Source organism: Malus domestica, chromosome 05 (assembly GCF_042453785.1).
Source record: "Malus domestica chromosome 05, GDT2T_hap1".
Classification (NCBI taxonomy): Eukaryota; Viridiplantae; Streptophyta; class Magnoliopsida; order Rosales; family Rosaceae; genus Malus; species Malus domestica.
In genome coordinates this window covers 25,658,354-25,671,666 of record NC_091665.1, presented here as the reverse complement: position 1 = coordinate 25,671,666, position 13,313 = coordinate 25,658,354, and positions in this window count along the sequence as shown.

The following is a 13,313-nucleotide window of genomic DNA, read 5'->3' as shown; positions in this document are numbered from 1 at the left end:
CTGGTACTATTCACTTTACTCTTTATTTTGTCCTTATCATTAAAACTCAAAGTTTTCAAGCCCTTTTCATTAGTTTTCCTTAAATAAAAAGTAGAAAGGAACTGAGTCTCTGACTAGTGACAAATGGAGGACCTAGTCTTCCTTTCTGGTATTCAGGCCTAGTGACTAATGGAGGACCTAGTCTTCCTTTCTGGTATTCAGGCCAAGTGACTAGTGGAGGACCTAGTCTTCCTTTCTAGTATTCAGGCCATCCAACTCTGACCAGTGACTAGTGGAGGGACCTGGACCTAGTCTTCCTTTCTAGTATTCAGGCCATCCAACTCTGACCAGTGACTAGTGGAGGACCTAGTCTTCCTGCCTGAAGTGTATACCTGTTACAAAGGACCTATGTTTATGAATGGATCACATGTGGAAGACAAAAAAAATCCAAAAGAAATTTCAACTGAAAAATTAAGTAAATAACTTCAACAACAATAAGCTAAGGTTTAGCAGTTGTTTGATTTGCTTGATTTCAAATCTGACCAAAAAAGGAAACTGATGAGCTTTTGTAAAGGTTCAAAAAAATGTAGACAACCACTTTTTTTTTTTAACAAACAATATTATCTACGTTAAAGGGGAAGAGGTAGGCTTAGCCTCACAATAGGCTAGCAATAATGTGGTTCAAATTCGCTTTTGGTGAGAATCGAATCTAAGACCTCTCACTTACAAGTGAAGAGAAATACCACTAGATCGTAATACTAAGTGGCACAACCTCCTTTTAGATGGTAGACAATTTTAATGTCCGTCATAATGCATCAATATAAACAAGTTACAATTGTTGTCAGTGAGTTTTCATGTCATGAAAACTTCGCATAATAAGCTCATTATCAATAAAAACAAAAATATCTCTCTCATTGTAAACAACCAAGCTATCACTCAACTATTTATTTCTCATTTTGTTACGCAGTGGTGTTTTAACAATATTCATAGCAGAAAATGCTCTCTTCACCGAAATGGTTACAATAGATAACACTAAAACCAACGGAAGAATCTTATAAAATAAATTGTAGCTTTCACACCTTCCGACCTTCACTAATCCCATTGAAAGCTCACTAATTCCTAAGTAAGAATTCACACAACAAACTAAAACTGTTGAAATTATATATATTTTTATTTCTCGTAACCATAGGTTTTGAGATTTATTCCAAATCCGTAATCGGACCCATGTGGCAATGAGCATATTGATGTATGAAAATGATAATTGTCTTGGTGACACTGCAAGGGCTATAAGACACTGATGTTGGGACACCCTTTTCGAACGGTGCATATTTGGATAAGGTTGACACCATTGGAAGATATTGGTGCATTTTGCATTTTTTTTACTCTGAAAAAGGTTTCCCAACAGCTTTATTGAACCCACAAGTTCTCTACATCATCATTTTTTTCTATTTTTTTTCTCAATCACTTTTCACTTCATTCTCTCCGTCTAAGTTTCAACTCTCTCTCTCTCTCTCTCTCTCTCTCTCTCTCTCTCCGTCTAAATTTGGATAAATTGCTGATTTCCTCCCTGAACTTTCACTTAGCTTTTGGTTTACCTCCTAAACTTTTTAATTGGAAAATCAAGGACTTAAACTAATCTTTTTTTTGCCGATTCCCTCTACCGTTAGTTTTCTATAGATTCCATCCAAATTAACGTTAACTCTTATCACGTGCACACCATGTAACTATCCTTTAAGGACAAAAACGTCACTTCGCTAGACTTTCAGACACAAAAGCTATAGAATCACACAAATTTGCATAGGTCAACATTTTAGAAATCTATGGTTTTCAATTATTTTAAAGAACAAAGCGACCGAACTACCCTCACATGTTGTGCACATGCTTCCATTTAACAAAAAATTGGATGGAATGAATGAAAAGCTAACAGTAGGGGGAAATCGGCCCAAAAAATTAGTTTGAGTCCTTAATTTTCCAATTAAAAAGTTTAAGGGGAAATCGAAAGTTAAGTGAAAGTTAAGGGGGGGAATCGACAGTTTATTCTCTAAATTTCAACATTCTATAACCAACGGGCGGGATATTGTTGAAAGGAAATAGCAAACCTTCCATAAACACAGAAGCATCAGTGCACTGCTGCAAACTAGAAGCAAACGCAGATTCTAGCAGGTTCGAAAGATTAGAGGGGCATAATTCTCACTTTCAGTGGCGATTTTCAACAAGCGGATGAGCGACCGCCCTCCTTGTCCTTTTGTAGCTTCGACAATGATTGTGATATGTAGAAATATAATTTTTCACAGGAGAAGGGTCTACCGCTACTTTTATTAGGGTTTGAAAATGAAAAAGATGTGAGGTTGGACATGGAGGAAAGGCAAAAGGTTGCTGCTGAAATTGATAGAAATTGGCCATTTTCTTGTTCTTGGGACCAAAATAGGATTTTTGGGATATACACAGATCATGCACACAACATACACAACAATATGAAAGAAATAGGATTTTCCTAAAACTTGAAATGACCAAATTGTCTTCCCATATAAATGAGTTATTTCATCCAACCCATAAGCATTTTCTTCTTCCTTCTAAAACCTCTCTCCTGACCCCAAGCTCGACGAACCTTAACCCCCAATCGACGCAACCCTCAGCTCGATGAACCCTAACCCCCAACCACCGCGACCCCCAGCTTGACGAACCCTAACCCCCACCGGCACGAGCCAAATCCTTCTACAAATTTCCCATCAATGTCATTTTAACTTAAATCCTTCTCCAAATTTCCCAATGATTCATACAAATTTAATGGCCAAATAAAAAAAGAGGTACGTTTTGGATTGAATCTTCATTATTTGAACTTAAGTTTTCCCAATTTGGGAATTTAGGGTTTTGGGTGTGATTGACTGTTTTCTACAATTAATTTGGAGAAATTAATGGATTAGGCTTTAGGGTTGTGTAATTGCATATATTTTGAAGTTAATTTTGTTCATGGTTTGTTCAATATATATTTAATTTTCATTTGTGCATATTGTGTACATATTATGTGCATGTGCATATGATATTGTCGAAAATTAATTGATTAAGTTGTACTTTGGTTCATGAATTGGTGTAGATGTTGGACATACTTGCTTGAATTTGGTATGCAGTCGGTGCATATGATATGGTGTACATATTCAGTGCATATGATATGGTGTAGATGTTAGGCATACTTACTTGAATTGTTTCATGAACTGGTTGAATTTGATCCATATGAAAGACTGCACATCCTGTGTAGATTGAGCATATAATGTGCATATACTTTGCATTTCATGTGTGCATGTTTATGTTATTAATTTGATGTGTGTATAAAACCTTATGGTTGTCATTGTCGAATTGAAATGAAACTGTGTTGGAAATCTTGCAGGTTGAAAGTGAAATCTTCTCCTCGAACGGAACTTGTGTGTCTGCCTGATGAGGTGTTTCTTGCCACCATCTCGTGTCTATCGTACGCAATGGGGTGTCTTTCTAACATAAGAGGCCGATTTTCAAGGGAGTAGCTAAACAAATTTGAGGATTCTTGTTTTAGTCATCTCGTTCACATGGACCACATTGATTGGTTTGGGCAGTTTAACCACTACACTATTCTTAGGGCTATAAAGGATAAAGTGACCGATGATTCCATATCCTTCCTTTTTGGGGAAGATGTTGTGACATTCAGGAGTCGGGATTTCTGTTTGACCAGCGAACTAAAGTTTGGAGAATTTTCACTGGAATAGAAGGAAGAGGAATGTCGTATACGAGAGACATATTTCAGGAGAAAGAAGAAGATATCCTTGAAACATTTAGAGGATCAATTCAATGGTTGCCAAAACCAAGACAATCTATACAAGCTTGGTCTACTGTACGCAAGGTTCTAAAAGGCACTAGGCATTAGTCTGGCGGCAAATTGGGGACTAGTGCCTAAGTGGCTAGGCGGACTAGACAGATTTAACTAAATCCATTATATTTCATGTAAATAAGTATATATTTATACTTAAAATATATATGATTTCCTCATAAACTAAAAAATAGAATGACACATATATTATGAAGTATTGGAACATAATGAAAACATGGGGAACAAGCATATAATGTGTGCTCATTTAAGTATTCAACAAGTTTCTCACAATTTATTTAAAAAAATACAAAGCAAAATGAAAGTTATTTATTTTTGCGTACGTGAGTCACAACCTAGGCAGCTGCCTAGGCAAGTATGGGTGGGCTAGGTGAGCTCCTCACCAGGTCTAAGAGCATTTTCTTAATTTTTAAACGCCTAGGCATTAATCGGGGCGGTGGCCAGCTGCCTAGCACCTAGGCTGGGCCTAGGGGGCGCTAGGCGGGAATTTTTAGAACAGTGATTGTACGTTGCCATTTCGTGCTTTTGGGGAAAGAGAAAGACTCAACCATTGAGTACCATCTGCTTGACTTTGTAGGCAATGAAGAAAAGTGGGAGACCTATCCTTGGGGTTCGACGTCCTTACAATTGGTGATGCCTTCCACCAGCAACACTGCTTTGACCTAGTACACCTTTATGAAAGAAAAGAGGGTGACTGCGTACTAGGATTCTTATAACCTGATGGGGTTTCCCTATGCAATCTAGCTAATTTCATTTTCCTTTTTTGTTATAAGTTTAATGTACTTTTACATTTGTTTCCGTTGCAACTTTTGACAGTATCACTTTTAATTTTGCAAATTTGGTTGTTCGAAACCTTGCCGTACCTAATGACAAAAAACAACTTGAGGGTGCGAATTGAGAACCCTGAGTTATTGCCCCAAATTTGCCTTTGGGACACCAATATAAATCCGTCGCCTTCATCATACTCTTCTTGAGGGGCTGGGATATCATCATCATCATCATCACAATCATCGCCTGAAGAAGAAGAAAAAGGCCAACAAGAAAACGTCAATGATCTGAAGCATGCGTACAACAGAGTCATGATGGCGGCAACCATGAGGAGAACTTGAAAGAACCCAATGAACTCCATCTCTCTTTTCTTTTTAGCAAGCGAGTAAGATGAATGACATCAATTGAACTGCACCTAAGGATCCAATTAGGCAAGCGAGAGAGAGAGAGAGAGAGAGAGAGAGAGAGAGAGAGAGAGAGAGAGAGAGAGAGAGAGAGAGAGAGAGGAAGTTACCCAAACACTTTTTCCAAAGAAAACGTACAGACTGTCAAGCTATTCAAATGGAATCACTATCAAGCCGTCTGACTAGCGGGCAACCCTATGGTCTCCCCGTTACGCGCTTTACAACATTTCTATTCATGCATGATAATTATATCCATGGGAGAGAATGATAGGTCGACTTTAGAGAAGTTCTCGTTACACCCAATATGTCTTTGGACACCCAACTCAGAAAAATTAAGAAAATTGGCCAAATTATCATTTTTCAAATTCCAAATTCCAATCCTTAAAATGATCATTTTTAGTATGTCGTTCATATATAGTTGGTATCTATTTCATATGTGATTGATATTTAATTTTGATCAAGTCCAACAATTGAAATTTACGTTATGATCAGACATATATATATATATAAAGATTGAAATAGGAAGGAAATTACCCAAACACTTCATTTGAATGCATGGAACTTTCAAGCATTCAAACAAAAGACTTTGGCATATCTTGTTTGCAGATGACTATATGTCGTGGCCCTGGTCATGTCCAACGACTGATGCTGAAAAGAGTTGTAACATGTTGCGAAACTCCCAATACGCTTTTGAGAACGGCGTTGTAGAAAAGGCACCCGGCAAACTCCACCATTCATCATCATTCCAAACAATAGATTTACAAAGTTATACATACAGATTTTAACTTTAAATCAGTAATTCTTACACGATATATAAGCACTAATCAGTCAATAACTTAATACACTTCTAACCGGGCATTTGACTTCTCTCCACAATAGTTTGCATGATTCAAAGATCATTTTTACAAAAAAAATCGTCCAAATCTAAAGGCTCTAATCAATTAGTAAGTTAATACTGCTGAAAATTCAAAGAGCATCCTAACCTTATTATTATTATTATTATTATTATTAATATTATTAGTATTATTATTATATATGGGTTAAAATCTAGGATAATTTTTATAAAATTAATAAAATGGTATGATATTAACAATATATGAATCAAATTTATTGTAATTATAAATAGGTTAATAAGACTTTGAGTTAGGGGCGGGCATAAAAACCGCAAAACCGCATCAAACGGTATGAAAAAAAAAACTGTGTTGACCGGAAAAGTTAACTTTGAGTAAAAAACCAAACTGGACCATTCAAACCGGTTCCGGATCCGGTTTCGAATGACCAAAAAATGGCCGAAACCGAACCGAACCGTTTTATTAATAATAAATAAATTAATTATATATACACACACATGTCATGGTATAATAGGTTGAAAAATTGGTTTCACCAAATTAAAAAGCAGAGGATCCCATCCTAATTAGGGTTCACTTTCACTCACTCACACGGCTTCACACACACGGCTTCACACACCTCATTCCTGATTCCCCCATTTCACACAGTCGACCAGTGATCCCCACTCACGACCTCTCATCCTCAACTGCAACGGCCCTCATCATCGCTCCTCCACGGTAGTTCACGACACTTCGTCCTCCATCCTCCCTCCTTGGTATTTTCTCTATCTAACCGTACATGTTTAAATACTTGGTGAAATTGCAAGGATGTGATTTTCTGGGTCATCTGTGCATATGCTGGTTTATGGTTAATCAAGTTTGCGATTTGCAGCCCAATATAGAGATTTTTTCTCTTACATGCCCACATGCGAATGTGTAACCTATGCTGCTGAATGCTGCTGTTGTTTCCTATGAGCTAATGTTTGTTGATGATGTTAGGACATTTGGAATGGAGTGTTGTGATGCCATTCGTGTTACTGCTATTTAAGATGTGGATTCTTTGTCTATAGTAATGGTAGTTTCTTTTGCTAGCTTTCTATGTGACTATTTAGGCCAAGATTCTACATTTCTGGTATTCTGGTTGTGAAATATTGATGTTGTCTGCTTGTAATGTGTAATCTTTTTTCGTCAAATGAATTGGAATATGACGCGTTTGTAGAGTGGTAATTGCTCCTCGCTAATGCTTCTCTCCTTGTATCTTTTCATCTGTCTCGAATCTGTTAGCTATTGTTCCCTTAGTTGATGTCTTCTATGTTGAAAATTAGTAATATCTTGACAAGCCAGAAAGGAATTTGATGCATTTGACGAACATGAACCAACTAACCAAGTGTAGAAGGCAAACTTAAGGATAATGTTAGACCTACTTCTACTTGAGCTTGCTGACAAATAATTGACTTTGTATGTGCAACTTATCAATGGCATGGGCTTGTATTTTCTTTCGAATTGCTTCTTGACGTCTCTACCGCTAAATAGGAGGTTTTGTGATGTTGGCATGTTGTCACTGACTTCCTCTTGTTTTTCCTTGTTTTCCTGTGTTTTTTTTTTTCTTTGCTTTGTCAAATTCCAACGGCTCCAAAGGTAATAGATTTGAAGATAGTTGGTCATATAAGGGAGAAAAATAAGGTTACTGCAAACGGTAATGTCACTAGAGGAACTGAAGGTCTAGCATAGTACAGGGCAAGGTAACATTTCAATTTTTGGATAATTATTAAGGACAAGAACATTTCGATTTTTCAGTTGCTTAGGCTCTCTTGTTTTCCATGGATTCCACTTCAAGCACAATCAAATCCCTTTTCTTTTCCAAAGTGTTCATCCAAATAGAGCCTTATAGTTCCCGGTTGAAGCCACCTTTTATGATTGCATTGCATGAACATTCAAACTGCTTAGACATGTATGTTTTTCTGCTTCCTCTCTGGAATAAGTTGTTTGATTTGATTATATGTTGTTTGATTGTGTACAGGTGCTGCTGATTGTGTACAGGAGCTGCTGCTTCCTACTTGCTCTTTGAAGTCTGAAATAAACATGTAGTTTGCTTCTTCATTTTTTGTTTGTTGACTGATTGAACAATGCATATTTATTTTAGTTGTCTCTTTTTGTTGACTTGGTGCCACTACCAAAGACATTTGCATTAAAAAATGTGTTGTATGCAACTTTAAATATACAGTTTTAGAAGATGTATTTGAATGCATGATGATTTGGTGTTCAAATAATTTAGTATTCAGAACCGTAAACCCGCAAGAACCGAATTGAAACCGGTGTAGGCCGAACCATAAGGTTCTAGTAATAAATTTAAATAGAACAACATCGAATCAAACCGTTGATATTTTTCGATTCTGGTTTCGGTTTAGGGGTGGAACCGCACCGAACCACATCGTGCCCACCCCTACTTTGAGTGACATTATAAAACAAATATATCAATCAAATTTATTCTAATTATAAATAGGTTAATAAGACTTTGAGTTACATTATAAAACAAATATATCAATCAAATTTATTCTAATTTTAAATAGGTCAATAAGACTATGAGGTACATTATAAAACAAATATATCAATCAAATTTATTCTAATTATAAATAGGTTAATAAGACTTTGAGTACATCATAAAACCTCAATCAAACAAAATTTACTACTTCTTGCCACTACAGCTGACCGCACGCAAATTCTTTTATTTCGAATCACGTCAATCACACGCCTCCTACGCTTTACACCTCTTGCGACTCTTGTTATAATTGGATTTAGACACTGCAATGTAATGTTTATTTTCTGGTTATGTTTTTACATTTAGATTCAAATGCTGCGTTGCAGTGTCCGTTTCCTGATTTTGTTTTTTACATTTAGATTTAGACTATGCAATTAAGCAGTGTGCAAATTATTTTATTTTGAATCAAGTCAATCCCATGCATCACTCACATGCCTCTCACACTTCACACCTCGTGCTACTCTAATTTTTTTACATTTGGATTCAAAAACTACAACACAATGTTCGTTTCCTTGTTTTGTTTTTTACCTTCGAATTTAGACTTTGCAAATAAGCAGCATGTGTGGTTTCATGATTTTTTAAGGCTAGAGTTAGGCAGATCGAAATACAAATACGGCAAAAGTTCGGTCGTGGACTCAACAACTTCCCAGTGGAGCAGCATAAACGTGCAGCGATTCCACCATCATCCTATTCCGAAGCAGTGGGCGAAGTTTGACAATATTGCCGAGATTGATCATGCTTGTTCCGCAAAACATGAAAACCTAATCTAGTAAGGAGTCAGTAGATTTTCTATATTCTTGGAGTCCTTATAATCTAAAGATTGACACGCGCAGCAAATAATCACACTCTTAAGAGGATGCAATATCTACTTCCGAGATATCCTCTGGGATTTTCCCAATTTAATACTGATTTGCTATCCTGAAATATATCTACCTTGACTAGTATAAATACACCATTCCAAGGTTTTACTATTTATAGGTTAACAGATTTGTGCATCTCCACCCTTTACGACGGTGCGCGAATTTGGTTCCAACAATTGGTGCTCTCGTTAAGAGTGAATTCATATTCCTTCAAACCAAATCATTCAACCATAGACATGAGTGCAGAACAAAGCTCTGTTAACGCCAACATTAACGTGGTGACAGGAGAGTTCAATTTTCAATGCCTTCACCGCACTTGCCAGGAATATCCTTATTTTCGCCTCCACCACTCTTGGAGGGAGCAACCAAACCCCATGTTGTTACAACCATCCAGGGGAATGGTGAAGCTCCAATCACTAGAACCCTTCACATTATGGATCAGATTGGGAGACCCTACTGATAATCAACATTTTTGTTCATAAATTGCAAATAGCCTATACGACTTCTCGGGCAGAGAATCATGCAAATTTTATGGATGTCGAGACACAGATGAAAGCTCTGGAAATCTCTAGCGGGACGACTCCAAAAATCCAGATTCATGTCTTCAATTATGATAACATGAGCACCATAACTCTAGAAGAACATGCAAGTCAGAAATGACCTAGATCCCTTAGACACTGTGCGAGTGTCCTGGATAGAACCCTTTCATTTGAGCTTCGATGATTCGAAGTCCTCGGAAGAGCATGATAGACGCGGATCCCTGCACCGCAATAGGGCCAGAGATGCACTGAGGGAAATTTAACCTCGCATATCTAGTAAGGTTGTCAAAGGCCAAAAGTGATATAATCCATACTATGAAATAATAAATTTTATTCCCAATGAATGTGAAATGACCAAACTACCCCTAGTTGGAAGTCTTAAATAATTATGGAGCCTTGAGTTAAACTTCAATTTCTCATATATTCCTATTTTATTAAATTACTTTCCATACTCATGAGTGTGTGAGTGAAAGCAGAATCGAATTCGGAGTTACGAGAGTCGAGTTATGAATTTAATTTGACTGAGGGCAAAGTGGTAATTTCCAATTGGAAATTTTTTTAAGGGGGACTAACCCCACTATGTTTCTCTCCCTTTCCCTTATTTCTCTCTTTCTCTCTAACTTTCGACTCCCTCACTCTCTCTCTTTAACTCACCGAGAACCACCACCCACAAACACCACAATTTTGACCAAATCGAACCTCAAAACCACCATATTATGAATCACCATAACCTAAGGATCACAATGGTGCCTTTGCATGTGTGATTAGGTACTGGGAAGAGTCTGAACTCGAGAACCAGGGAGTTCCGAGTTCACTCGTCGAGCTCTAGTGTGAATTATGCCCAAAATCTTGTTAACTTGGATCAAGGTAAGTTTTAATTCCTATTGTGAAGTTCCTGCATGAATTCTAATGTGAAAATCGAGGATTTTAACCTCTATTTGATAGTGTTCTTCATGCCTTGTTTTTGACCAAATAAACCAGTCTAATTTTGTCGAGTTCAAGATTGGTGGTGCTCGAAACCAACTCGAATCAATCCCAGGTAGTCTTTTCTCAATCTGCATGTGATATTCGAGTTGAAAAACTCAGGTATTACCCTGCATGCCCTCTGTTTTGCATTTCTAGAATGCAGCGAGCTACACCGATCAAGCCCGAACAAATCCGAGGTGGATTCGACCCCAAATCATCCAAATTTGAGTTTAGGTAGTTCTTTGGGCTTCTAGTGAGGTTTTGGTTGAATTTGGATTGAAATCTCCGTCAACATCGAACTAAACGGAGCTTTGTAACTTTCAAGGACTAATTCTATTGATTTCAAATTTCAAGGACCAAAATGAGGAGTTATGCAAATCTCAGGGACCATTTTGACTAAAAAGCCTTTATTTTCACCACATGGTCATCATGCACTTCGTATAGCTAGCTACGACCATGATATTATTTGCAAGTGTCAATATTTCTAGTAGAGGCAAGATGAGCTAGTAGAGACTAGCTACTGTTTAGGTAGATACCATTTCACTTGCTTGCGAAACTGTACTAGTAAATGCTAGTTTGTGATTGATTTCAGGTATGATCTTTGACTTGTCTTGACATGATTTGATTGATGATTTGATATGAATTTGATTGAACCACCATATTCTAAATCACCATGACCTAAAGATCAAAATGGTCCCTTTGCATGTGTGATCAGGTGCTGGGAAGATACCGAACCACCATATCCAGAATCTGGCGAGCTACATTGGTCAAGCCCTGTCAAATTCGGGGTGGATTTGACCTCAAATTGTCCAAATTTGAGTTTAGGTAAGTTCTATGCCTTCTTGTGAGGTTTTAGTTGAATTTGGATTGAAATCTCCGTCGACATCAAACTAAACGGAGCTCTGCAATTTTGTTTGGAAAATCTACAGTTTTCGACGAGTATTCGACTGTGGCAGACGGTGGTCAAGGGTCGTCGCCGTTAGGATTAACGACAACTACGATGGATCCGTTAACTTTAACAAAATCTCCCAACTAAAAAGGTATATTCCATCACTTTCACTTGAGCTTTTTATGCCTGGTGCGTGGCCTTGACGACGGCAATTGTGACGTCTACTCGCCAAACTGCGGCAGTGAGTACGACATATCGGTGGCACGTCCACCATTGATCAACCGGTGTGTGACGGCTCGTGGCAGCGTGTGACCAACGCATGGTGGCACGTGGTGGTGCATGCAGGACCTGAGACATAACCTTAGGTTTTTCGACGTTATGAGTCACGTGGCGCCCTTCGTTCATGCAAATTCAATTTTTAGATAGCAATTTTAGGTGTTGAATTAACGAAATGATATAAAGGTGATTATATAAGCTAAGTTATACCTTCACAAGTACAAGTTCAGTTAAATTGGACAAACGCAAGGAGCCTAGCCTAACAAGGAAACATGCTTAGACTACCTATGAGTGGATCCCTTCAAAAACTATGTTTTGGTTAAACTATTTTTGATAAATGAATGATTTGAGTCAGTCTTGATGAGACCTAAGTAGATATGAATAACGTTGATATTGTAGTTAAATTAATGACTTGGTGATTTATTTTCACCGTATGGTCATCATGCACTTTGTATAGCTAGCTACAGCTGTGGGATTATTTGCAGTTGTCGATATTTCTAGTAGAGGCTAGCTACTGTTCAGGTAGATGTCATTTCACTTGCTTGCTATATTGTACTAGTAACTGCTAGTTTTTGTGATTGATTTCAAGTATGATCTTTGACTTGTCTTGGTATCATTTGATTGATGATCTGATATGAATTTGATTGAATTGGATTATGGCGTTGTTTGACTATATACTATAGTAGATACTATTATGTAGTTTTAAATTATATATGATTTACAAAATGATGGTTGGTACGTTTGAAAAGATTTTAATTAGATAAATGATTATGATCCACTCAGACCTTGTTTTTTGACCCCTAAGGACATAGTGAAAGCAAGGAGGCTTTTGGGACAAATGAGTGGGCTTGGCAATGAGGCTATTCACCTGAGGAGTAGGGTGATCTCACTTCTACTTTATCTAGTTGTAAAATAATTTGCATTATCGTACTTGATTATGCATAGCACTACACTCAAATTTGTGTTAACTGTTGTATATACAGTTGTGAGCTCTGAACTCGATGTGGTAATAATGGGAGTGTATTCCCTGGTTGTATCCCCAAGTGGGGTGGTTGTGTAGGATCCTTGGTTGTGTCCCTGCTGGAGTGAGATTTCCTACAAGAAGAAATACCTCCACAGATTTGTTGACCGCAATCCTCACGTTCACCGAATTCTTCTTCGAGATGTCCCAAAATAATCTTCCTCCACAGTTTGGCGAGTAGGTACCTGCAAAAGATACTCCGACGCTCAAGTCGGTCGATTGATTTCTACTCTTTGGATTTTCTCGGGTTCTCCTCTCTCCCTCCCTTGCTCTTTGGCTCCACTCCATCTTTATAGGATTGCATGCCTGGAGAGCAAGTATCACGATCTCTCTCTCCTTCCCACTTCCTTAGTGGTCCTCGTAGTATGACTGCATGCTTCGGGAACAAG